This window comes from Lissotriton vulgaris, chromosome 1_1, assembly GCF_964263255.1.
Source record: "Lissotriton vulgaris chromosome 1_1, aLisVul1.2, whole genome shotgun sequence".
Classification (NCBI taxonomy): domain Eukaryota; kingdom Metazoa; phylum Chordata; class Amphibia; order Caudata; family Salamandridae; genus Lissotriton; species Lissotriton vulgaris.
The window spans coordinates 258,636,396-258,661,161 of NC_141685.1; the positions used below are offsets into that span (position 1 = coordinate 258,636,396).

At 46.9% G+C, this 24,766-nt stretch overlaps 1 protein-coding gene across 1 annotated transcript in view; it reads left to right on the forward strand.

The window, feature by feature from the left end:
* Positions 1 to 24,766, forward strand: part of LOC147746868 (HORMA domain-containing protein 1-like) — a 1,271,881-nt gene that overhangs the window by 624,845 nt on the left and 622,270 nt on the right. The gene's annotated exons all lie outside the window — the stretch shown is intronic.

The following is a 24,766-nucleotide window of genomic DNA, read 5'->3' on the forward strand; positions in this document are numbered from 1 at the left end:
GTCTCGAGGATCTGGAGCTATTTGCGCAAGGGGCTGGCTTCAAGGTTAAAATTAGTAAATCAATGGCACTTGACCTATCCCTGGAGAGATCCACTCGGGAGATTCTTTAAGGCATGTTTCCCCTTCACTGGGCAACAGCTGCGATACCATACTTAAGGATCCAGTTGGCCCCCTCGCTTCCGGCCACAGTTAGCATTAAATATACCCTGCTGCGACAGAAAATTAGGCGAGAGGTGGGGAGGTGGTTGGGTAAAGTAGCGGCAGTTAAGATGACAATCCTCCCCAGATGCTATATCTGTTTCGCACCATTCCCCTGCGGCCTCCGACGGTCTGGATCCAACAAATACAGTCAGAGCTGGGTCCGTTTATTTGGTAAATGCGGGGGACTTGGTTTCCTCATTTGTTGCTCTATTTTCAAACGGCCCAACTGCGTCTCCTTGTGGAGTGGAGTAGATGGGAGTCCGAAAAGCATTGGTTCTTTCAGGATCAGGCAGTAGCGGGGTGCCGCTCCAGGAGATTCCCTTCCTTCGCAGGCAGCACAGATCCCCCAATCTGTATGCCTCCTACATCACTAGGGTCCCCATGGACGTTTGGGATCACACCAATATTAAGCACGAGCTCACCACCTTCCCGTCCCCACTTACTCCTTTAATGGACAATCCTGACTTTACCCCTGGCATGGATTTGGTGGCCTATGCGAGATGAAGGCCAGCCGGGTGCAGGTACCTCTTCCACTTGTACGCAGCGCAGGGTGTGCTGTCCTTCCCTTATTTCCGACAAGAGTATGGGATGCCGATGTCAGTGAGGCTTCGATATCTACAAGCAGGACACTGGGCACTTAGCAAGCAGGTACAACTTATGGCTGACAGGTGGCTGCTACCACACGAACACTGGCTAATTACATGCAAATCAGACAAAAAGCTAATTTCGGATTTGTACAGGATGTTGCAAGCTAAATACACTCATATTTACAAACCGGGTAAGGCACACTGAGAGAAGGAACTGGGGAGGACACTCAGCCATAAGCAATGGGAAGGAATATACTATAGGGCCAGGCACTCCGCATACCACATGAGGCTTACTGATACACTCACTAAGATTGTAACCTGCTGGTACCATACCCTGAGCGGTTGCACACGATGGATCACTCTAGAGAGGTGTCATGCTGACGGGGCTGTGGTCAAGTAGACACACTGGTGTACTTGCTGTGGGATTGTGTTCATCTTCAGGGGTATTGGAAGCAAATACTGGATGAGGTGGATGCGCGCGTTTCGATACAGAGATCCCGCGGTTTCCCTCGTATGTACTGTTAGTTCTGCCAAACCCAGTAACATACCCGTTGCACTCCCGTAGCGGCCGCTTGATTGCTTGTGCGCTAGGCTCCGCGATGCAGAACATACTCACCCAACTGGCGCACTGCACATGTCCCTACATTCCAGGCCTGACTCCACCGTTTGTGGTTTGTGTTAGGTCTGGAGAAGCTTTCACTAACTCTGGCAGGGGAGGGTGCTAAGTACACAGAGCTGTGCAACCCTTTTTGTCTCTGTTAGCTTCGTAATTTCGAGAGGTCACCTGCCCCCGTTAACTACGCTAATTACGCCACTCTGATTTGGAACGGCCAACGACGGGCTGTTGGGTGTGAGCTCCTAGACGAGTTGAATGGTGGACTTGGAGCACGGGGTGGGCGGGCAGGAGAGGGTTGAGGTGGGAGTTTGGGGACTTTGTTTGACTGTGTTTTTTCTTTCACCTAATGTTGATTGTTTGCACATGCAAAACGCTCCTCAGCAAGCCTCATCCCGCAGCTTGGAATGGTCTTGCCAGTTCCTTTCGAACTTTGGATTTTGCTACGCAACGAGCGATGGGGGCTATATTGGCAAATGGTTTTTGTGTATGTGCTATGATCTTTCAATCAAAAGATTTAATACTAAATCACAGTGCGTACCTGTAGCAACTTAAGGTGCAGAGGTTTGGGGTATCACTAAAAGCACCAGTATCCAATTGGAAGAAAATAGATTTTTCAGGAAGCTTCTGGGCGCACAAATTTCCACTGCTCAGTAGATATGCCATAGTGAATTAAAATTAGTTATACTGAAGATTTTATGAGGGCACGCCCACATTGTTTTGGCTAGCTACTATGAAAAACCCTGCAGCATTACTTACTAGGGAGGTAATAGATGATTGTCTCGACTGTGAGAAAGGGATAGATATCCCATGGCTCGCCGGGATTAGAAAGAGCCTGGAAAGTGTTAACTTTGGAAGACTGTTTTCAAACCCATCTACTGTGAAGACTGTAAATTATAAAGTCCTCAGGTCAACATTATATGCACATTACAGCGAGGAAAGATCTGAGAGGGAATTAAAGAAACAAACTATTACTAACTTTGTACTAGAGCGAACTGAGCTCTCCCTGCCCAGCTATATCTAAGGTCTAAGGTGTTGCTTACTTGTATGTTCCCCTGTATTGGCGAAAAGCCAGGGGTTTGCTAGCAGGGAAAGCTTGAAGTTGAATTTTAATTTCATCCACCTCGTAACTCGTTTTAGAATTTTAAAAATTACCTGTGTAAATTCAGTGCTTGTTGTGTTCTGTTTTCTGCACCATTTGCACTTTTTTGCTGTTTGCAAATATCGCTTCTAACCCCCCCCCCAAACAGCAGATTAGGTGCTGGTGCGTTTAGAGGGGAAAGCTTGACGCTGAATTTTAATTTTATCCACCTTGTAACTCGTTTTAGAATTTTGGTCTCCTTAGCGCAGGAGAATGGCCAATCTTCGCCATTGGGGCTAATGCAATGCCTGGAGGAAGTAAAGGGCTGGATGACGACATCCTCCCTTAAACTTAACGGGGATAAAACGGAGCTGATGCTCTTGGGCCCAACAACCCCTACGCATTTTGACTCCCTCTGGCCTCTATGCCTAGGTACCCCCCAACACCCAAGGATAACATAAAAAGCTTGGGGGTCTGGCTGGATAGAGATCTGTCCTTTAACACCCAGGCCACTAAACATTTGGCAACCTGCTTTGGTCTCCTTAGGATGTTAAGAAAAGTTCTTCCTCTTCTCACTATGGAAGCCAAGCAGGTGGCTGTACAGGGCCTGATCCAGTCTGGACTGGACTTCAGGACTGTCTTGTACCTAGGTGCCCCCGAGTACACACTACGTAAATTGCAGCTAGTCCAAAACTGCGCGGCCCGCACACTGCTTCAGGTGCCTCGTAGATTGTCAGTCAAACCTGGGCTGAGCAGCCTGCACTGGCTTCCGGTTCGGCACAGAATTGCCTTCAAGGCGATGTGCATAGCCCATCGGGCTTTTTGGCACACAGGACCGGCAATTAGCCGCGAGCTGGTAACACAGTACCACCCTAGCAAAAATCTCCGCTCCAGCCAGGCTTTTCTGGCAATAGTCCCCAGAATAAAAAGAGCAAGGGCTGGCGGCAGGATGTTTTATTACAACGCCGCCAAGCTGTGGAACACGCTCCCCCTCCAGATTAGGTCCAACCCTAATTTGTCGTCTTTTCGAAGCAATTAAAGACTTTCCTTTTTAACGTTCACCATTACTCCTTCCTTAGCTTCATACTGTTGTTAAGCAAAGGGGGGCGTGGCTTGGACGCCGATAGGCATGGCGGCGTGAGCCTGCAGCTCCGTGCCCGATCCCGCAATTTCCCCTGATAAACCTCGCCTAAGCGCCGCTCGCGGTGCAGGCACTCTGCTCGGAAAACTGGGGGTAGCTGAGGAGCATATTTTCGAAGAAGCAGAAGGCCGAATGGTGTAAGGAGAGCCGAAAATACTTGGAGGTGTTGCGGTCTGAATAGAAGATGGCGGCAGCCCCGAGACGAAGAGAATGAAAGGGGAGGTGCGGAGTGCCACGGCGGGAGAATAGCAGAGGAAAGCAGCTGAAAAGGGGAGCGGAGTGGGGTCCACACCACGAAGAGGCCGACAGACGAGGCTAGGAAAGAGTGAACTCCCCGCCACCTCAAAGGACTACGACTGCTGATACGACATCTGCTACCTAAGATGGCGACTGTGAGAGGAAGACCTCGTTCTCCGAGCGCAGCCCGAGACGGCTGCTGCTGAGGAGAGCCCGACTACGGAAGGCTGAAGAGGGGTTGCGAAGAAGAGCACCGTCCTAGGGAGTACACGGAAGTGGGATCAACTGGAGCCGCCAATCTGGACTCATAGATGGTCGGTAGCGCCGCGCCGAGGCCCCGATAAAACCTCACACTCTCGAGCAGGGCAACGGATCACAGGAGTGACTGTTAAGCTGTATGAAGAGGAGTCGTTGACAGGCCCACCCCGATGAACGCGGTGGCACGGGCCGACGCCTGATAACGAGATCAACAATCTGAAGCGGCACTTTGGAGTGGCACGATCGGACCAAGTGCAATTGCATAGATATCGGTTGGAGTGGCACCCCGGGATCACACGGAGCAGTACTCCGGGCGACAACGAGCAATTAATTACTGGTACTGAAACACATAACCGGCACTCCCGCAATTGCATATCTACTACGGTGCTACTATACTGCGACCTACTCGAATATTACATCTGGGGGGCACAGAGAGCCCACAGAAGGGGCCAACCCAGATAAAAAAGGAGAAGGCCCGTGGGCCGCTGACTCCCTGCTGGAGTGAGGTGGAGAACTTTCTAGGGGTGATCGTTGCCCCACCGGAAGAGGACGTGACTGATGGTGAACAGCCATTTTGGACGCGGATGTGGAGCCCCTGAATTGAATGCGCCTAAACCCGCTATGGAATCTCAACGGTAGATATAGCAGAGAGACCAAAGCTGAAGCGAAGAGCTGAATGTTAAGAAAGGGATAAAGCCTGCCACAAAGGTGATCGCCCTTTCGAAGGTGGAGTGGAGGGAGAGGAGGTGACTTGTGGACGCTTTAATCCCCTGAAGTGGTATCCGCGAGTTCAGGAATTGGACAAGATCGACGCAGAAAATATACTTGGAGAAATACAGCTCTGGTAATTGAAATAGGGACCGGTGAATTATTTGGAAGTGAAACGGAAACGGTGATTTTGGTGATCAAGATGGCCGCGAATAGTCGAGAACTGAAAGTGAAACAGGGGCAGGACCAGGCGAAAGGGCCGGAGACAGACTGCAGGGCTCAAACCGACCTGGAAGGTTCGGCGCAGGAGCAAAGACTGAACAAAAGGTTGGATGGGATACTGGAAGCAATAACGGCGACTAAGGAGTCTCTACATCAAGATATAGCGCAGGTCGCCACGGGACTGGGTCTCTTGAGGGCAGATCACGCTAAGCTAGCAGATAGAGTGAAAGAAAATGAGCTACTGCTTCAGGAACTCAAGCCGGCTGTGGTGACAGCGGAACATAAGCTAAATTATATATTTGATCGCTTGGCGACATTGGAAAAGAGGGCAGAAGATTCCGAAACCCGCAATAGGAGGAACAACGTATGAGTAGTAGGCCTACCGGAAAAAGCTGAAGGGGATGAAGCAGTCGCTTATATGGAGAATTGGTTTAAAACGGTTGTGGCCCCAGAGGGCCTATCCCCTTTCTTTTCCTTGGAACGTGCGCATAGGGTCCCGGCCCGCCTGCCTTTGCCGGGCCGCCCACCTCGACCAGTGGTGGTCAAGGTACTGCATTTCAGGGACAGAGATCTGCTGATACAGAGAGCGCGTTTGACGGGTCCTTTCCAGGTGGACAACAGTTCGGTCACGATCTTTCCGGACTATACGCAGGAGGTCCAAAAGCGTAGGGCCTCTTATCTGGCTGTGAAAAAAGAACTGAGAGATGAGGGTATACAGTATTCCTTGCTCTTCCCAGCTAAGTTGCGAGTAATCATGGACGGATCGACCCATTTCTTTCAAACCCCCGACGAAGCATGGACATGGCTTAAGTCGTATAGGGCTGGTATGGACCGCAGAGATAGAGGGGATAGAGAGAGACAGAAACCTATATAGGTGGGAAAATCACAATGCATTTGCAAGCGAAATAAACTCAAGAGAGCGATGCAGGATGATCAAATGGCAGAGGACAAAAAAGGGGCTCTGGCGGCAACGGCAGTGATAACGGGCTCACAACAGGAGGGGCAATCGGTGGGCTCAGAGTCTGAAGATGGAGGAGGAAAATCTGGGGGAGACCTCTCGGATGTGGACAGTGCTGGAGGGCTATCGGTCACCCCCCCAAACAGCAGATGGGATCTTTAATGAGTGACAATTTCGAGCATGGACCATGATAACTAGCTCTGATGGGATTGTCAACCCTGGTGGTCTGCAGAGCAGCAGGTACTGTGGCGGGCTATCACATGGGATCTTGGGCACGGGGTGAGGGCCTGGCCTGCCCCCGGTTGGCCCTGAGTCACCCTCCTATTGCCCTTAAGGCCATCTGTAGTGACGACTACAGAATAGAAGAATGTGTGTTATGTTACAAGTTTGGATGGGGGCTGATGATGCGTTATTGGGTCCTGTTCTGGGTAGGGGGGTTGTGGGAGGTTTCAGGGGAGTTTTAAATGGGGGGCTTTGCTGCAATGATGTGGTCGGTCGAGAGATACTGATGGGGTGGTTGAGGGACGGCTGCAATGGGGACGTTACCTAATTTGAAATTTCTTACATGGAACGTCCGTGGACTTCGAACTATGTCAAGGCGCTATAAGGTGCACGCATATCTGGTGAGGCGTGGTATTCAGATAGCGCTGTTGCAAGAGACTCATTTAACCAAGCAGGAATGTACTGCACTGCAGAGGAGGTGGCATGGCCAGGTGTTTGGCACGTCCTACTCGGCATTTGCCAGGGGAGCGTTGATATGGGTGAGAGCGGGGGTTCCTTTTCAGGCCACGAACAATCTGGTGGACCCTGAAGGTCGATTTGTAGCAGTGGAGGGAAGGCTGTATGGCCGTGACGTGGTTTTATGCAGTGTATATGCTCCCAATACGGATCAGGCCCGCTTTTTCGATAAACTAACTGGTTCGTTGGCTCACTTTTAAGCGGGTCCTATAATATTGGGAGGCAACTTTAATTCCATTACAGATGTATTGATGGATAGATCACCCCACCACTGGCCGACTCCCCAGTGCGCAGACTAGCTACACATAGGAAGGATTGGCAAGAGAGGTGGGGCCTTATTGATGTATGGCGGGAGCAACATTCTGATTTTAGGGACTATTCCTTCTTCTCAGCAATACATGCTTTACATGTCCGGATAGATTCTGTATTATGTAGTGGACCTTTGGCCGCCATGATAACACACACAGAATACTTAGCTAGAACCATCTCAGATCATAATCCCTTGTTGATATCTGTTCAGTGGCAGCGAGTGAGATCAGCGGTTCCCACATTGAGGTTGCGGCCTGATACTTTGGAGGACCAGGTGTTCAGTGATACGATACGTCAGGGTATTGAGCATTATTTTGGCGAGAATGAGGGCACAGCCACTACTAGGTCAGTGGAATGGGATGCTATGAAGGTGGTGGTGAGGGGCCTCTGCATTGGTAGGTTTTCGAATGAGAGAACGACAGTCCTGGCTGATTTGGGGAAAGCGGAAAGTGTATTGAGGGATCTAGAACAGCACAGACCTGAGCGACCGGAATTACAGGCCCGGCTGCAGGAAGCAAGGGAAATGGTTGCGACAGAAACGGAACGATTGCGGTGTTATGATTATAAGTTGTATATAACCAAGGTGCATGCAGAAAGGGATAAGGTGGGTACATTGCTGGCGAAACTTGCTAATCCAGAACCTAGAGGGAGCCCAGTCATGAGTATAAAGGTGGAGACGGGAGAGGTGGTCTATTCGCAAGCCGCAGTCTTGTCGCGCTTCTTGACATACTACTCGACTTTGTATGAAAGTCAGCTAGAAGTTGAAGCCTCTGACATTGAGAATTACCTGGCGAGCGTTCAACTCCTGGTGCGAGATGAGGATACTGCGAAGGAATTGGGCGGTGACATCACGGTGTCGGAGATTAGAGTGGCCATCAAGCAGATGGCTAGGAATAAGACGCCGGGGGTAGATGGCCTGCCGATCGAATTCTATGCAAAATATATAGATGTTTTGACACCCAGGCTGCTAGAGGTATACTCTGAAGCCTTGGAACTGGGGCGTCTACCTCAATCGATGAGGGAAGCGCTGGTGGTCCCGTTGCTGAAACCTGGTAGGGAGGCTACCGACGTTACATCATATAGGCCTCTGTCCATGCTGACGGTGGACTACAAGATTCTAAGTCGCATTTTGGCCACTAGACTATTGCCGCACATGATCACGCTAATTCACACGGACCAAGCTGGGTTCATTCGCACTAGAAACACCTCAATAAACATCCGCCGTTTAATCCGAATATTGGAAAGTCACATGGAGTCAGATCAAACGCCAGCAGTGTTGTCGGTTGATATGGAGAAAGCTTTCGATAGCCTACAATGGGGGTACCTTGATAAAGTACTAGAGAAGTTTGGCTTAGGTGAAAGAGTTGGGTGCTGGACGAGAGTTCTCTACTCTTCCGCGACGGCCAGGGTGAGACTGGGGTCTGTTATATCCTCCGACTACCCGGTGCGTAGGGGGACGAGGCAGGGATGCTCGCTATCTCCTCTGTTATTTGCGTTAGCAATGGAGCCGCTGGCGGCCCAGGCACGTGCAGGAGCATTGTACAATGGGATTGGAAATGGTGGGGAGTGTCATCACATAGCATTGTACGCGGACAATCTGTTGCTGTACCTGGAAGATACAGGAGGGGCGCTGGAAGGAGCAGTGGCAATGCTGTCGAGTTTTGGGAGACTGTCGGGCCTTAAGGTAAACTGGAACAAGACATGTGTTTTTCCGTTGTGGACGGATACGCCTTATCCTCCTCTAACAGTAGATGTTGTCTGGGAAGGAACTTGCTTTACCTATTTAGGGGTCCGCATATATCAAGATGCTATAGATATGCTGGAAGGGAATATTGGACGCTGTATTAGGGCTCTGAGGGGGTGCATGACTTTTTAGGGCTCCCTACCTCTATCGGTGCAGATGAGACCCAAGCTTGAGGGAGGGATGGCGGTTCCCGATTTTGAATAATATTACCTAGCGGCACAGTTACAGATACTAACCCAAAACATTGCTAGAGAATTTAGAGGACAAGACCAAGAAAGGGGGAAAGGCATCCAAAGACATATCCTATCATATATAATTATGCAACAGAAATTAGAGTTGAGAGGCTTGACCATGGAGGAGAGGACTCTGCGGATGTGTTGGCATAGGAGCTTGAAGAGAGCGAAAGCGGCGCGTTCATATGCGCCGGAGATTCCTCTGGGGATGCCGACAGCGCTGCCACATGGAGGAGACTGGTCTCCTCTATTGGAATGGGTGGATCTGGGCCTTCAGATGGTGGGAGACTTGTATGTTGATGGGGTGCTGGTCCCCTTTAGAGCACTGCAAGATCAATTCGGCCTCCCCGATGGGAGCTACCTGTTACATGCGGCGGCGGTAGCGGCGATGCAGAAACACTGGAGAGGGGGGTTGGCAGAACCCAGCACAACTATGGCCTGTCAATATGTAGTGATGCCTGCGGGTACAATTAAGGCGGTTACATGCCTCCACTCTAGAATGCTGCATGAGGGGCTGGAACCGCTTACAGCCCTGAAAGAGACATGGGAGGAGAGTATAGGCAAACCCATACCGGACACGGTTTGGGGACATATTTTGAAGAGGACATAGAAGGGATGCAGAAATGCCGGCTTTCAGCAAGTGCATTTCTTTGTACTACACAGGGCCTATCTGTCCCCGGGTAAGATGAGAAGGTACTTCCGGGTACAGGATGCCGCATGCCCGAGATGTTTGGCACCTGAGGTGGAGCTGGACCATCTACTATGGGGTTGCCCGAAACTAGGGACGTATTGGACGGAGGTAAGGGAGCTTCTTAATGCAGTCACTGATCGTCAAGTGGAGTATGACATGGCGACATGTCTACTGCTTTGGTTCCCTCACACGGCCAAGACAAAAATCACATGTAAGTTCATTGACCTCGGACTTATACTGGCCCAGAGGGAGATCACCTGGCACTGGTAATCAAAGGAAGGCCCATCAATCAGGAGATGGATGAATAAGCTGCAGAAATGGTCCAGGTGTGAGGGCGTGATTAGGCTACGGCAAGCCGCTAGGACAGCAAATGTGAAGGGCTTGGAGATGGCGAGGGCCTGGGAGGCAATAGTACAGGCTCTGAAGGACTATTTGACAGAGGATGAAGACTAAGGAATGAGCTGAGTAGGGGGTTCCATGGGACATGAAGGAGTGTATGTATAGACCCCTCAGGTAGCGAAGTCTTGAGTAAGAATCTATGATTATTGCCCACATCAGCAGCAGTTGGGGGGAGGGATAGAGGGAGGGTTAATAGGGATCCGATATAGAAATAGGAGGGATGCCCGTAGAAGAGAGCCTTGGTTATAGGCGAAGGAAAGAACGTTCGGGGTATGGAGCTCCGGTTAACGCATAGATTGGTTCACAATAGAAATTTGGGAGAACTACTATGGGGGGATTCTGAAGTGTGACTGGATGGTGCGGGCACTGCTGAGAATGACATCATTCACCGCTGGTGAATTGCAATATTCGTATGAGGGTATAGGGGAGGGGTTTGGGTGTTATAGAAAAGCAGATACTAAATTATGTTGTTGACCGGACCTCTCTGTGAGGTGGCTTCCTTGACATCATCAATGAATCGAACATGTACGCCGCCCAGCCTCCGGGATGTGGGCTGAATGGCTGTGTGCAATTCTACTACGGAAATGTGCTTTATGATGATCAGGGGCGGGAAGGTTGAACTATTTCAATGCTTTGTTTATGAATCTGCAATAAAAAAATATTTTTAAAAAAAATCCATACAGTTGTTAAGCAACTTCACTGATCAAATAGCGCTTGGACGCCCCTGGGCAGCAATCGCGCTTTACAAATGTATGTTTCATTTCATTTCATATCACACTACCGATGTCACATTGGGAAAGAGGACTTATTTTTCGCTTATGGGCCGGGACTGTAAAATATATGCTCTGCTTTCCCCTTGGGTACAATGCTAAACTTGATTCCCTATCATGGCCAGAGTGAACAAACACTCATACACTTTTTTTTGTTGTTGTTAGTATTATACTAAATATTCAAAATGGCTGCTAATCACATTTTTTTAAAATCTCTCTCCCATTTTTTTGGTGGATGCAGTGAACAGTATACTCAAATTGGAAAATGTGGAATTGATCATGCGTGTTGGTACTTTCCTATTCTTAGCTACAAGGGCTCGCAAATCAATGTGTAACCCATGAATTCTATTTGCACCCTGGTTTTAATATTACTAGTGTTATCCGAATAAAGTCCTTTGGATTGGATTGGATTGGACAGCCAGGTCTGGGTGATATGCAGTCAGTGAATTATCGGCTCTTCTCTGGGCTCTCCAAGGTAAACATAAGCAAGGCAGGCAATAATGGACCATCTCTTGTTGGATTGTTCTCTGCTTCAGGATCTACTACCCATTGGCTAAGCAACCCACAGAAGGCTCATTTCACTATTCCACCAGAGCCAAATCTGCTACCACGTCATTGACAGACATTTTTGTCAGACAACTACGTGGGTGTCAGTGCACATGTTCACGAAGCACTACTGCCTCAACAATCCTGATTAGCTAACATGCTTCACTGGAACTCCTAACCTTCCCAGAGTAACAGGTGATTTTGGTAACCTAGAACATGACCCTCTAGCCTCACAATGGAACCATGCCAACAGATCCTCACCTTCCATCAATCACTCATGCATGCCTGTAGTAATCATAAGAAAGAGACAAAGAAAGTTTACAATACATTTATTGAAACTATCATAGTCTGTTATGTAGCAGATTTGCTGCTATCATTAGACAGATACAACTAAACAAAATAATTAACATCACTATCGGACTATAAAATAAACATCCCCGCAAGAAAAAATTGGCAAATCATAACACAACTAAAGCAGACATGTGAAGGACATCTAACATGGGCTTCAAATTGAATTCCATAGAGCATATTATCAAGCCCATTATCGCTGTTTTAGAGGCAGTTTTCTGCCACTAAAACCGCGATAATGTTATCGCCTGTCTTGATAATATGCCTCTTCTTCACTTACGAACGCGGACCAAAATTTCAGCTCGGTCTAAAACAGAGTATACTCTGATGGTAGTTAATATCAATCAATCAATCAGGGAATTTTAAAGCACGCTACTTACCCGTGAGGGTCTCAAGGCGCTTGTGGGGGGTGGGAGGGAAGGGGGTTGCAGCTCCAGGTTATCCAAAAGTGAAAGTGTGCAGAATAAGGGAAATGTGTGTGAGTAGCTTTAAGGTTACTCTCTTCTTGACAGGGAGCCAGTGGAGGTCTCGCAGGTGGTGGGTCATGTGCTTATGTTGTGGGGTGCCAAGGACGAGTCTGGCCGCGCTGTTCTGGACGGTCTGGAGTTTGTGTAGCAGGGATTTTTTGATTTCAGCATAGAGGGCTTTTCTGTAGTCGAGTCTGCTGGTTATGAGTGTGTGGGTGACAGTATTTCTGGCTTCGGGTGGGATCCACTTGAAGGTCTTGCAAAAGATGCGGAGGGAGTTGAAGCAGGTGGAGGCTACGGCATTGATCTGGCGAGTCATGGTGAGGGAGAAGTCGAGGATGATGCAGAGGTTTCGGGCGTGGTCAGTAGGGGTTTCCGAGGGCGGGGGCTACCAGGTGTTGTCCAAAGCGGTGGGGGAAGGTCCAAGGATGAGGATCTCAGTCTTCTCCGAGTTGAGCTATAGGAAGCTGCTGCTCATCCAGGCTGCGACGTCTTTCATTCCTTCCTGGAAGCTGAGTCTGGTGTTTTCGGGGTTCTTTGTGAGGGAGAGGATGAGCTGGGTGTCGTTGGCATAGGATACTATGTGGAGTCCGTGCTGTCTGACGATAGTGGCAAGGGGGGGCCATGTAGATGTTGAAGAGTGCATTGCTGTTTATTAAACCTTGGGGTACTCCGCAGTTGATTTCTGTGGGTTCGGAGCGAAAGGTTGGGAGTCTTATCCCTTGGGTTCTGCCGGCAATAAAGGAGCAGATCCAGTCGAGGGCGATTCCCTGTATGCTGGCGTAGTGGAGTCAGACTGCAAGAGTGCAGTGAGAGATGTGTCAAAGGCTGCGGAGAGGTCTAGCAGGATGAGGGCCGCGGTGTGGCCTTGGTCGAAGAGTGTGCGGATGTCGTCGTGGCTGCAAGGAGGGCGGTCTCCGTACTGTGTTTCCTGCGGAAATCGGACTGGGAGGAATTGAGGATGGCGTTTTCTTCGATAAAGGTGGTTTGCTGGGCGTGGACGATTTTCTCAGTGACCTTGGCTGCGAAGGAAGATGGGACAGTAGTTCTTCAGGTCCGTGGGGTCAGCAGAGGGTTTCTTAAGGTGGGGCTTGACCTCTGCCTGCTTCCAGTCGTTGGGGAAAATGCTAGATTTGAAGGTGGCGTTGATTGTGCGGTGTAGCTCTGGTGCTATGGCGGCAGCTCTGTGGAAGATGTGAGGCGGGCAGGGGTCCGTGAGAACTCCTGAGTGGGTGCTCTTCATGCACTTGGTGGTATCTTCTGTGGTGACCACAGCCCAGGCAGGGATGGTGGCCTGGCTGTTTTTGCTGAAGGAGATGGTGGTTTCTGGAATCTGTTTGCTGAAGTTGTCTTAGAGGGTCTTGATTTTCCAGTGGAAGTAAGAGCTGAGCTTGTTGCAGTGGTCGTGGGAGGGTGTGAAGTCCATGACTTTGCTGGGGGGTTTGGTGAATTGCTGGATGACAGTTCCTTCGAGTTGCCTGAGTTAGTGAGGATTTTGTTCCGGATGAAGGTCCTCTTGGTGGATCTTATGAGTGGTGGTATTCAATCATGGCATTCTTGTAGGCGGTCTGGTCTTTGGTGATTTTGCAGTTTCTACAACGGTTTTCGATGCATCTGCAGGAGAGTCTGGCTTGTTGGAGGACCAAGGTGACCTTCAACGTAGGCTGTCTGTTGGGGTTGTGGAGGCGTACAAGCTTGTCTGAGCAGCTAGCGATCCAGTGGTGTAGTTCCTTTGCTGCAGTGTTGGTGTCGGTCGTGGGGGGGATCGTGGATGAGGGTGGAGTTGAGTTGCTCCCCTGTGACCTTGCTGCAATTCCTTTATGGCGGGCGCGGCATGGGCTTGTGAGCGGTGGTGGTGTTGACAGAGAAGTGTACGCAGTAGTGGCCTGTCCAGAGGGGCTGCGAGGTGTGACTGAAACGGATGTTGTTCCCTCCTGCGAAGATGGGGTTGAGGGTGTGTCCTGCATCCTGCTGTGATGAGCTGCTTTAGTCCAAGGTTGTCTAGGAGGGTGGTGGAGTTGGGGTCGCTGCGGTTGTCGAGATGGAACTTCAGTTCTCCTATGAGTATGTAGTCCATGGAGGCAAGGGCGTAGGGTGCGATGAGGTTTTCAATGCTAGTGGTGAAAGAAGCGCGAGGCCCGGCCGTCTGTAGGTGAGGGTGCCACGAAGCATGGTTCTGGGGCGGGTGTGGATCTAGAAGTGAATGTTTTTGGTGTTGGAGAGGGGGTCGCTTGTGCTGGAGGTGAAGAGTCGGAGGGAGCTCTTGTGTACGATGGCGAGTCCTCCTCGTGGACCGTGGATCTGGATCCTGTATCTGTCGGGATGGCGGTGGCGATGTCGGGGTGTAGGAGGGATTGGTCCAGGTTTCCGTGAAGAAGGTGACATCTGGAAAGAGTGTGTCGAGTAGGTCCCAGATCTCTATGGCATGTCTGTGGAGGGAGTGCACGTTAAGGAGAATGCACTTTATGGCTGCAGTGGTGTTGGCGTCCGGCGTGGGGCCAGGTGGTGGTGCGGAGGGTGGTGAAGGTTCAGCGAAAGTGATGCCAGGAGAACTGGCCGTGGGTGGTGTTTGGCGTCGACAGCTGGCCGTTGTTGTTCCTTCCCGGGTTGAGTGCGAGGAGGGCAGCTGAGTCGTAGCGGTGGGTCTTTGGAGAGACCATGGTCGCTGGCGCTGGTCGCAGACAAGCGCAGACGGGCTTGCTGTTGCAGCGCCCGCCATTAAATAGCAGAAGGGGGAGGGAAGTGCAGCTGGGAGGCGAGAAACCAGCAGGAGGAGTGTCCGCATAGGCAGCAGCACGGGAAAACAGTCATATAGGGAAGAAAGAGATAAACATTAAACTAAGGCACAATAAGGAAAATAAACCTAAGGCAAAAAGCAGCAGACTCAAACCCCTACTTAGTGAGAGTTGGAAGGGTCAGCGGCGGAGACCCAGTCTCTGGAGCTGCACGGGCGAAGAGGTGGGTCACTGACCAGAAGTTCAGAGGTCCTGCCATTAAATAGAGGAATGGGGGTGGGAAGTGCAGCTGGGAGGTGGGAGCTGGAAACCGGCAGGGGAGAGGGGCTGCGGGGGCAGCAACGGCGAAAAAAGGGCATGGAGGGCAGGAAGAGGAGGAAGTGGAAATGAAAACAGGGGGCAGAAAGAGGTCAAATTAAACAAAAACTAAGGCACAATAAGGCAAATAAACTTAAGGCAAAAAGCTGCAGACTCAAACCCCTACCTAGAGAGAGGTGGAAGGGGCAGCGGCAGATGCACAGTCAGCGGAGCTGCACCGGCTGCGAGCTGGGTCACTGACCAGGAGGTCAGAGAATTGAGAATCTTCCAGGATATTGACTAATTATTGATGTGATTTCCAGTAACACTATCTTTACTTCCAATATGTCCCATGTCTTTTTTATGGAACAAATCTTTTTTTATTGACTTAGTTGGTGGGTGTCTCTACACCTGTACACAGCCATTCGACTACAACCTCAGGGGCTGGCGGCTAAAGGACAATGCTTTGAAAGTATATGTCTCATTACTGCATGGAGTCCAAAATCCCGGAGGCTGGCGATGCTCAAAGCAGACACTTCAAATAGGAAGAACATAACTGTCAAACAGTGCAAGGTAAAACGTGCTGACCCACCATAATAAACAGACAGCTGATAAGGAAAACCCACCCTCCCGTCCACCCCACAAAAGAAAAGAAGAAAATAGAGAGGGATCTGTACCAAAGACTCCAGAAGTTGTGTAGAGCCCACCACACCCAACCACAACCCTACTGGTCACTCATATGGGGGCCACTGATTCCGAAGATGAAGGTATGAGTCGCAGTGTAGTGTAGTTCCTATTTTCCCTATAGGCCCTGTGCATTGGAATAACATAAACAGCAGTGTAGACGTAGGACTGCGGTCTTCTAGGTCTCTACTGACTATGTTAGACTTAATTTAGGATTGCGCCAGCTAGCTCAGAGGTCACTGGAAACTTTCTTGACTGAATAGGAAGTGATCAGCTTCCCTGGCTCAGACAAGAAGGGATTCAGCTTCCGACAACCGCCTAAACATGACAACTTTGCTCCTCAGAATAAGAGTCAATCTCTAGAGTCGTGTGAAATAATAGACAGCTATTTCACTCTGTCAGTTGTGCAGATTTACTTTCACCAGAATGCAGAGAATGGAGAGACGGGCGTTTTCAATAAAAGATAATATTTATTGAGCAGTCTTCCTTCTCATGCAAGAGAAATGAATTGCCACAATTGCAACACTTGTTATTATGAAAAGTGCGTACAGTAAAAGGAGTATTACGAAATAATACTGTAAAAGCATTAATATGGTTTCTTAGCCATACGATAGTTAAAATGAATAAAATATATACATTCATATATACATTGGCTAACGACCTCAACTGGTGCTTCTAACTACGCCTACCCCGGTGTACCTGGCCTAAGCCTAATACATGGGAGGGAGTAATTAAGTAGCAGTTTAAGTTAAGTTGGTTTTGCCAAGAGTTTGTTTCAAGAATTCTCTGTAAGGGTTTAGTCAGCACTGTACCTCTGGAATAGAATGTAGGAGGTCTGGTATCTCCTCTCAGGACCCGACATCCCAGGCACCCGCAAGGGTAGGCTGGAAGAGCCGGAGCTGGATTTTCTCGGCAGGAGAAAAGACAGCGTCTTTCTCAGCGCGTCAAGGAGGAGGGGCAGCGTCCGTGGGCTTTTCGCATCTGCTGGGCTCTCTGCAAGGGGACAGCTGTTCTGCTCCAGTATTCACCACCACTGTGTGCTTGCTTAAGGCAACGTTGGTATATTTATACCTGAAAGGTGCCGAGTTTGACGTACGTTTTTGGACATAAGACGTCAATAAAGATGTCACTAAGAACTGGTCGTTCTTACAGTGCTCGCAGGAGTTCTATTACTAATCAAAACAAAGCAAGCTGGGCTTTCCCAGGTTGCTGGGGGTTTGGTATGTCGAAAGAACTTGGTGTGCTATCTAGGAATCTAAGGAAGTGGCTTCTGCTGTGCCATGGACTGTCATGGACTGCAGAGACGAGTTACTGAAATATGGCTCTGATTGTTATGCCATTATAGGGATATGTATTCATTATAGCCGTATAGGGGCATGAGGTCACAATATTGATCTGGGTCCTAGATAAAACACATCACCCACTCCACGAAGTTATGTCAATCAAATTACTAAAAACTAAAGCAAGAAGCATGTGTATTCCTACCCACCACAAAATACATTTTGCATTTGAAATGGTGTATATGAAATACATGAAAATGAATAGGTACTGTACGTTATCAAGCATAGTAATCATTCAAAAATATTGCATATGTATTCAATTGAACGATTTTGTGAAGAATTACACATGAAATGTCTCTAAATACAGAAAAGAAAGGCGAGACTATTTCATCACATATAAATACAATTGCTGTAAAATGTGCTAGAGGCTGAGTTATTATTAAGTCTCTAGATCTACTAAAAATAGAAGCTCTGTTCTTTATGAATAGTTCTACTTTAAGCAAAGTACGTGTGCCAGAAAAAAGGTAAATATTTTGGAAAGTTTTGAAAAAATAATTTCATGGTGAGCGGGGGAAAAAACAGTTCAAAACGTTTTTCAGTAGCTTTTGTTTAAGAAAGCTGAAGGCCGAATTCAGAGTTTATTGGAACGCTGTGTGCCGGATTGTTTTCCAGAAGTTATTGTTTCTGTTCAGGGGAGAACATCATTTCAGACAGGCTCGCAAAGAATTGGTCTACATATTCAGGTGACAGTTCGACCAAGTTCGATAATGCTGTAACTTGGCAGTTGTGAGAATGATTGCTATCATCGATCTCAGGATCAGCAATGCTCACAGAGGGTCGTACCTGGGTGATGTTGCTTTCATTTCTTGCTTCACTGCCACCATCTAGTCGTAGCGCAGGAGTCTCAACGAATGCCGTCATCAGGATTGGTAACCGCTGGGGACAACACGATGCGTGAGCGTTACTGGACTTAGCAAAGTATCGACGTCCGTTGGTATTGCTGATGGTAGTGCAAGACAGGTGTCTAACACGCATTCCTCTCCGCATAGCATACATCGAAGCACAGGTAAGATGCAGGTCTGCCATATAGGTCTGAATGAAAGAAACCAGGTCATATTCAGATCTCGTAGCCGGGCTATCCCAAGGACTTTAGTTATGCGGTCCCGGTAGCGTATTGCTAGGATTGTTTCTTCCATCCTTGCCGGAGTCATGTCTGCATTTTGGTTTGCCATATCGGAGCAGGAGGGTCAAAAATAAAATACCTGCTACGAGTCCCAAAAGTAGTGGTAGGCTGCCAAAGATCGAATGGACAAAATTTGGAAAGATACCCAGGACTGCTTCAAATGGTGGTAACAGTCCCGAAAAAATTGTCTTAAACACATTCGAGATACCACTGGCATTCAACCTATTTAGGATTTGGCTGAGCATTTCTGTGAAATGCACCGGGCAATTTGTTGATAAAAGTGTATGTATCTCTGCAGTCGTCCTTGCAACTTGGAGATCATACATCTCTTTTGATGACGAGATGGGCACTGTGGTCTGCAAAAGCACAGACTTCATTCTGCTTAAAGTATCAATTTGTATAGAACAGATATTCAAACGAGGCCAAATCGGAGCCACTGAGTCTCCAGGGCCATTTGGATACAATGCTTGCATACAGCAAGTGACCATGGAACTCATGCTTAAGAGATATGCTTTCCCTGGCACCAAGCCACAACAGCTGTGATCCGTTATTAGAACGTAACTGCCGTTAGAAAGTTGCCTAAAGAATGGCTCTATTTGTGCTGCAGGTGTGCCATGCTGGTGGGATGAAAGGTTATTCGAAGTACCCTCACAGGCCCCATGTAAGTTACTACCTTGGCACAAGAGTATACCGCTTAGTGAATGTTTACACTTATCACCACTAAGAAATACACTTTTGTTGTTGTCACTATAACGTGTGTGTATAAGGTAATTTCCATGATGACTTAATGTATCCTTTACCCAACTTTTCATACTGGCCTGCCGGTATAAACTCAAGGCAATTTTTAAACTGGAAAGTTGTTATCGGAATTGTGTCAATCAAGAACATTATTTGTTCTGGGATCATGCAGGTTCGAAATAATGCTTCTAGGCCTTGTACCTGCCAATCTTTTGTACCCCAGATGGTTTTTGTTTCAATGTTATTTTTCCAGAAATCAAAACCAAATGTAATCATTTTTTCATAAAATGCTTCTGAATATTTCAATTTAGTATTTGTCAGCATGGTTTTTGTCCCTGTTTTATCCAACAGTTTATAATAAAATGTTTCTGCATTACTTGTGTTAAACCCTGAGAAGTATTGGAATTTCTCATAGGATGTTTTTGAACTGCTTTTAGGTGGAGTAGCACAATGTTCCCATTGGTTATATTTAAAAACATTTCTAGGTTGAGCAGATTTATGTAAATAGTGGTCTGCGTAATGTGTAAAACAGTACATCTGTTCATAATTAGATGAACCTTGTAAATAATCATGTTCTGTAAATTTCGCTGACAACACTAAATCAGACATCATATTGTTTATACTTTCAAAATCCCAATCATCAGAGAATGTACTTGGTTTTACAAAGTCACTTAACCACATGGCTGCTGGCAGTTTTCCCGTCCTGTGCTGGAAAATGCCATTTTAGTGGCACCATGACGAGCTCAGCTCGTCATCGGCACACGACACCCGTGGGTGATGACGAGCTGAGCTCGTCATCAGCATCGAAAGGGTTAATGAAACCTAAAATTGGTGAGGATATTTCAAGAGATCGACCGGGCCACATATTTCATAGTCTGTCTTGTCCCAAACTACCCCGCCGGGTATTGGAATGGCTGTGACATTCACTGATGATAGTTCTCTTTTCTCGGTGTGAGATGATTTGTGAGGCTTCAGAACTAAGTTGATGTTCTGACTTGCTGTGTCCATTGAACTGTAATAAATGTTCCTAAAATTAAAACTAAAATTAGGCATAGTAGGAGTATAAGTACCCCAGATACAATCCAATGCTCAATTAATGGTGCATTTAGATATGCTTCTTTGACTTGATGAAAGAGTTCTGTTGCTTTTTCTTTAAAAGTCTTTGTTTCTGGCGTCACTTCAGGGTCGCTTTGATCTAAAGAAAAGTTGTCGAAATTGATGAAGTAGCCAGATGCAGTTCTGTCGATGGTTGGAATTGTTTTTCCCATTTGGCTTTCATTAGCACATTCTGATGCCACATCATTGTAGACTGGTGTTTCATGGCGAACTGTTTCAATTTGTGTTTCAAGAGGCACAAGTTCCATGGCATTTCTGCATAGTCCTTTTTTATTCACTGCAGGTTTATCAAATGTGATTAGTCTTTCAGTTTGAACCTCTTGGATACTAGCAAAACTGGGTATTCTGTTACTTCTTGGGAGTCCACTGGGCGTACTATTTATTATAGGCCACATGATTGTGGTTTCACCAGGTGGATGGATACAACTAGGTTCTCCTTTTTACCAGCAAGGGGCGGTAGTACTACTGATCTTGTTCCGTTGATTGCTAAGACAGGTACTGCTTTTCTGTAAGAAGGCCCAAATTCCTTCTTCACCGCTATTTTCTCTCTGACCAGATCCCCAATCTTTGGAATCCAGACAGGTCTTGCTGGGACAGTTGGTGTGTCTTCAGTGGTGGTTGGCTGTTGTTTTAACTTTATGTTGCTCAGGGCTTTTCTTGTTTCATTTAAGTCCTGTAAAACAGCCAAACGATCTTTGATGTCAAAGTCTTTGTTCTTATCTTCTACCACTGATGAACATACATTCTAGTTCCGAACAATAGTTTGTACGGGCTGAAACCTTTTAGAGAATTTCTTGGCAAGTTGTTAAGACTACGTTGGACATTTGTTAAATGCTTGACCCACCCATCACCCGAACATAATACCTTTGCCGTTATAGATTGCTTTATGTCTCCGTTTTTTCTTTCCACTACCCCATTTCCCTCAGGATGGAAGGGACAAGAGAATCGCAATCCAATGCCCATGCTGGTCATGGCCTCCTTATAAGCTCGAGAGCTAAAAGCAGGACCCTGGTCAGAATGAAGCATGGCAATTGCGTATGTGCCGATGAAGACTCGCAAATCTTTGATAACAGTTCTGGCGTCAGCCGAGCGCTGGGGTCACATTTTTTAAGTGAATGTAGTCTTAAACAATTAATAGGACGCTGGATTGCATGTGTAGATAGCTCTATGCTACCTTCAGAAATGTCCATGGCATTACTCCGCTTGACTCGTTACTGCGGTCTCTGTCGCAGTCTGGACAGTTCTTTACAAATTTATAATGGTGCAGGCTCATCCCCGGCCACCAGTATTCTGATTGTAATTCAGTCAGAGATTCCTTCATCTGTTTGTGCGTCTGCTATTAATAAGATTCTCCGATTCGTGTTTTGAATTACCCTATCCCCCACTCCAGGGATTTGAGCAAAAGGAACGGAGTTTGCATCAATTACATATGTATAATTGAGTGGATTGTTCACAGGTAGTGCTGCACAGTTGCCTTTTGAAGAAGTTTTTACTGCCAGCATGGTTTCCCCGTCTATGTATTTTTCTGAATGCTTTTTTGTGGCTACGGAAGCCGGTTCAATTGCTTCCGCTGTGGCTGAATTAGCCAATGAATTCTCTGCAACATGAACACCATCACGTTGATGACTCTTTTGTAGTTCTTTCTGAAAAAGAACTACCTGTTTCCAAAGCATTTTATGCTTGATTGTGGCACCTGTGTTGTCTTTGTAATCATTTTGAACCCAGCTCGGCAAATCATTATTTTAAGAATTGACGCAAAAAAGCGAATCGCACACGATTAGTGTCGGGAATTCACGTTCGGCATTTTCAAGCGCCATCTTTAAAGATCTGATTTCAGCTCGCTGAGCCGAACATTTTCTCAGTGATTCAGTTTTTGTTATTTTCGGTCTGAATTTACCGCAAAGCCAGCGGCCTTTAACAATCGTGCAGGCTGCATCATAGGATTTATCTTCTACATTGTAATGCTGTACAAATCTGTCTGTATAGATTATACAGGAGTACTGTTCTGGGGCAGAATTTCGATTGGCAGAGGATATTCTTTTTCATATTTTAAATCATTCAGTTTTTTCATGTTCGGGACAAAATAGTATTTCACGTCCTCTGCTGCAAGAGAATGTTCCCACTGTATCCATTTCGGATCTACTGACACTCTAGGCAGGTTTACTGGGCTGAATAGTGCCTCGAAGGCTGATTCTGCTGTGAAGACAGTGATTCTTTTGCCTTGCGCTAGTGCTCGTTCTCTCGCTATAGCAGTTTGCACTGCCTTTACAGTTTTTTCTATGAGACTGAATGTTTCTTCTGCTTGTGGGTACAAATGTGATTTGTAAGCTATTGGTACCGTTTCTCCCTCATTAGAGGTTAGGTATGTGAATCCACATCTTCCTGGGTTGACCCGGATTACAAGGTTGCATGTATTGTTACGTGTTTCTAATTTTGTTTTAGCTAACATGTCTGTTTGCAGTGATCTCAAAATTTCTGTGTGTTTTTGAGTCCAGTTGATTGGTTTAAAATCAGGTTTAATTAATTCGTAGAGAGGTTTAATCCTCTCTGCGTAGTTTAGAATGTAAGTTCTTCCGAAATTCAGGAAGCCTAGAATCGATTGTAAGTTCTTCAGCGTTTTTGGTGCTTGGAGGACAGCGCACTTCTCTAAGAAGTTATCCGCTAGGCTTTTTCCTTCACTTGATAATTTGTATCCTAAGAATAAGACTGTTAGATGGGCAATTCTTGACTTTTTAACGTTGAATTTGTAACCCTCTGCTGCGAACCCAAGAATTATGGTGTTCACTCTTTTCAAGTGAGTATCAAAGTCGTCGTCTGTGAGATAGATGTCATCGACATAAGATAATGCCTCATCATCATATATTTGAAGTAACTCTGTTACTCTGGCTGAGAATAGTCCTGGGCTGTTCTTGAATACCTGTAGGAGCCTACAGAAATTTTTCTGTGACCCCATTATTGAGAAAGCGGTCAAGTACCTGCTTTCTGGTGCAATATTTTGGCAAAAAAACCCATTAGATATGTCTAATGTCGTTTTGCACTTTTTTGCAAACTATGTTATTCATTAGTGCAGCACTATGCAAATTTTGTACTGCAAATGTTTTGCAACATGAGTTAAGGTGTTTATAGTCCAAGACTAGACGATACGAATCGTCCTGTTTGGAGACAGGAAGCAAAGGATTGTTCATTTGAGAGGTGCATGTTTCAATTACCCCTTGGTATTCAAGTTGATCTAAAATCTCCCTGACTTGTTTTATTGCTTCTTGCTTAATTGGGTACTGCCTTTGTGCAGTTGGTTGACATTTTAACTGGATTTTGTGAGGATGAGAGTCCTCATCCCATCCTACATGATTTTTATAAAATGCTGGTGCCTGGGCTACTGGCCATTTCCTTGCATATATATATTTAGTGTGAATTGGAATGTGATTTGAGAAGGCGGGCATAATCATTTCTTCAGCATGAGTGCAGTCTCTGACAAACTCTGGGGGCCAATCTTTTTCGGCTAACAGGATGTCATAGCCTTTTGAGAGGTTATCCCAAAATAGACCCCTTATTTTTCTAGTCTTATCTCCCTCTATACTCAGTGTTATTTCGTCTATCTTATGAGGTTCGCTAACTCTGGTGTCTGCAGTTTCTACTTGAATGTATTCATTCGTGTCTACTGTCTCCAGATGACTCATCAGGATCTTGCGAGCTCTGCTGATTTGTGCTGCACTGTCTAGCATTGCCTGTGCCCACTCTCCGTTTTTCAGCTGTGTCCTCAGTAATCTCGGCATGTTCGATTACTCTAATACTGGCTACCTTCTTCCTTGGAAATTGTAATTTTTTACTTTGAGCAGGTTCCTTGTCTTTGGACTTGGTGTGCTCTTCCCTTTGGTCTGACCGTCCTCTTCTTTCCGATTTCTGCGAAAAAGATCGAGAGGGACTTGTATCAGTACTTTGATATCTATCAGGCTTTTTCAAGTTATCCCTATTTCTAAGGTTATATCTTTTCTCAGAGTGCTCCCTCTGGGGAGACTGGTGTTCTCGAGTCGGAGTTCTTTCCCTCCGCCGAGGAGACCTTCCTCTGGACTGGAAAACTTTTTATTTGGGAGTGGATTGTTTATTTCCATCCCAGCTCTTTTTAGGAGTGTTTAAATTATTTCTAATAAATAATTTTTCAGGGTTTTCGAGTAGTTGTGGTTTTACTGGTTTCCCACCCAAACTATCTCTACCTAATTCTTCATAGCATTTTTCTATGATTCTGGCAAGCTCAATTGGTTGATCTGTTAAATCTGTTTCTTTCAATTTCTGGCGGATCGCCACAGATGCTGCTTCTCCTTTTATGTTGGCTAGTAATATAGCTGAGACCTGCTTGAAGTCTTTCAGTAATTTCATACCAAGAGTTAAAGCAGGTTCTGGACCGTATTCATTCTGAATTTGTTTCAGCACATCCGGTTTTACCGCCATGGACGGAACACCATGTGTTTTTGTGTAAATGGAAGC